Below are 3,491 nucleotides of genomic sequence, written 5' to 3' on the forward strand. Positions count from 1 at the left end.
ACCCGCGTAGTTCGGTCATATCGTGAATAGAGAAAATCAAATAAACCTAGCAATCAAGAATAAGTATTATTTTTGGAGAAAGATAAATACTAAAAAATATTTTTTTTTTGTTTTTTTTTGCAATATTTGGACTATTAGTCCGAATTTATAAAAGGGTACTACAAAAGAAATAACACCTTTTTTTTTGAATTATGAGTTTTCCATTTTTTTTTTAAATAAATATCCCTTTTTTTCTTAAAAAGAAAAGAACAATTTTTATATTTTTTTTTAATGAATCAAACTAAAAGACAACTTTTGGTTTTATATATTTTTTTAGAAAAATTCCGACGAGGTTTCGACACTACTTGGACATTGGTTTTATTTTTTCAAAATAAGTAATTATCTCCCTACGCTGCTATTTTTTTTTTTAGAAACCGATCAACATGCGGAACCGAAGCAAATAAATGCGCAAAACAAATAAGATGCAGCAGGGTGGCCTTTTCATTTCTGGTTGCTTGTCCTAGACGGACCCAACCCCTGTGTTGAGCCCCCTAAGTCAAATGCAACATGATGCAAATAAGCGTTCCTACTAGGGATCCGGCATGAAGTCGAGTTATACTAGGTTTAAACCTTGGTATTTGTTCTAGACTGTGTACCCGAGCGGACAACTCGAGTCGAGGAGGGGCAACTTACCGGGAACCAAAAGGCCGTCCGGCTTCGTAACTTATCCGTCCTCTTTCTTATTTCGGGTATTGACACTAACAGAATAGGGAGTCTCGACCAGCGAGCTTCTCCCCGGAGGTGAAGAGAGAAGGGTTTCGGCACAGTTTATATACAGTTCAGATAATATCAAAGCGGTAAAAGACAACATTTAGCACGTTATGCAAAAATATGTAATAAAGATCAGATAATAAAGCCAAATATAACAATTATTCTAAGCTCGAATTCTTGAACTCTGAACCAGTGGTTCTGGGTTCAAGTCCCCAGCAGAGTTGCCAGAGCTGTCACACCTCCTTTTTGCGCGCCCCGCCCCGAAGGGTTAGATGCGCGGGTGGAGTTTTTCCAATTTAAGTGACAATATTCGAAATGAGATTATTTATTTAATTCAGAGTCGCCACTTGGGAAAGGTTTGGCTTTTGGTGTCCCAAGTCACCGGTTTATCTTGAATCCCAAATCGAGGAATTTTTAGACTTTTCCAAATGAAGTCTGCGAACCAGAAATTCTAAGTAAGGAATTCTGTTGACCCGAGGGAAGGTGTTAGGCACCCTCGAATCCCGTGGTTCTAGCACGGTCGCTTAAATTGTTATAATGGCTAAATATCTGATTTAAATACAGGTTGTGACTTATGTGCTTTTATTAAGTTTAAACCGCTTTTATTATTATCATTTATTTTATAGAATTACAACGTCGTGAAAATGCATCTCGAACCACGTCACAATCAATGCACCCGTAGTTGTTAACATATTTTGACTCCGTTGGGACTTGGACTTGGGTCACATCAATGTGCACCCGATTTTTAAGAATATAATTTACTAAAGTCGCGCCTAAAGAATCTAAACGCGTTATTATCTTTGTAGAAGGCCATGAAATTTATTAAATGGCCTATCTTGAATTCTAAATAATTACCATGGTTATTTATTGAGGGCCCCGCAATTTTGCATCTTTGTTTGGCGAGGCTCATCTCTATTTTAGAAAAGGATATCCTAAAATGGCTACATTTCTAATGCATTTGTCTCTAAAACTAGAAGAAAAGGTACATGCTAATTCAATTATAGGCTTTGGCCTAATCCGGATTTTTGTCAGTTTCTGATTAACTACTTATAAAGTAAAAACGTCATGCCTTGCGAGGATGTTTCAGTCGAACAAAAAAGACTACATATGAGATTGATGAAATGCAATACCTAATCCGAACATTTTTTGAGTTGAACTTAACTGAACTTAATTGGCCTAGATTAAAGGGATTAACTACTAGACATTGTTACTAAGGTGATTTGAATGTGATCTTGTGCACTACCTAACGAGACACAGCAAAAGGACATAAAATAAAACAAAGCAGCATAGTATAAGTTTGGAGTATCTATACCCCGTATTAACAAAACAACTACAAACTAAAACATGAAGGACTAAACTCAGATGAGTGTTAGTTAACATACATTTTCGTACTGTTGAATTGTAAACTAACAACTACACAGGCCCATTAATATACCACAAATATTACGACAAATAACTTTGAACTTCTTCAACTCTTTTTCATTTCATGCTTTCAAACTGTTTAGGTTACACCAATATGGGGACTCGAATGTGTACCTGGAGAACACTGAATATTGAAATGCAAAGAAGAAGTGAAGCAGAAAGGTCAGCAGCAACAGGAATCAGAGTAACAGCAGCAGCAACAAACGAAACAATTGGGGCAGAATCTAGATCCCAGCTAGACCAAGTCTCAGAATAGAACAAAGCAAACAACCAAGCAGACTCAGTTGGGAGAAATTAGTGTTGCACAAAAACAGGTCCAGATTTAGTGAAATCAAAACAAAAGGAAAGGAAGCAATTTCTAGTTTTTGTCTGTCTGAGTTATCAGACAAAAATTCTTTTCCAATTTTCTGTTTCCAGAATTTGAACTCTCAAATGTTCAGTCCTGAAATCTATTTGAGCTATCAAAGAATTCTTTCTCAGTGTTCTCTCTCTGTGTGTGTGTTTTTCTTTTTCAGCTTTCAAGGTTCAGTCTCTATCTCTCTTTCTTTCTCTCAAATCTGCCTATCTCTCCAATCCTCTGTATATCTCTCTCTCTCCCCTGTGTCCCCAGGTCCTCCTTTTATAAGCCTTCACCTTCCCCTTTTAACAGCCTGTTTAGAGTATATCAAACACCCCTCCCATGTGCCTTTTCCTTTTCAGTTCCACTTTAGCTAATTAAGTATAAAACCCCATCATTCCCCTGGCAGCCTTAAACTTTCCCATTTTATTAACCAAAAGCAAATACGGGCAGTAGAATATATCTGACAGCATATGCTGTCAAACCATTTTTAAAATCAAAAGCCTTTTTATGCAGGAAAACAGGCTGTGCACAATGCACATGCTGTGCACAAGTGCACATGCCATCAACTCAGATTTCAGTTACAGACCAAGCCTTAGGTTTCTGAAATCATATTAACGACTATAAGTAACAGGACTTGGTTCTTAATTGATTCAGGCAAATGTTCAACAGAAGCAAATCGATTTGTTATTGTTCGGACAGTTGAAACTAATTGACGACACATGTCGACTCGACTATATTAGCATTAACATACACAATCGTAGCCAAAAATCAGACACTTAAACAGTATCGATACATGGTTCGAATTATACTGACTAAGCAGAAATACACTCGAGGAGTCAACTAGTCAGTCCAAACTCGAAAATCAGCTACTTGCACAAACTAATACATAATGCCTTATCAGAATAGGAGGGGGAATTTAGACAAACAAACAGAGGTTCAGGCAAAGTGGTTGAAGCACAGTTGATAGAGGTCAAGGACA

This window comes from Nicotiana sylvestris, chromosome 1 (assembly GCF_000393655.2).
Source record: "Nicotiana sylvestris chromosome 1, ASM39365v2, whole genome shotgun sequence".
In the NCBI taxonomy this organism is placed as follows: Eukaryota; Viridiplantae; Streptophyta; class Magnoliopsida; order Solanales; family Solanaceae; genus Nicotiana; species Nicotiana sylvestris.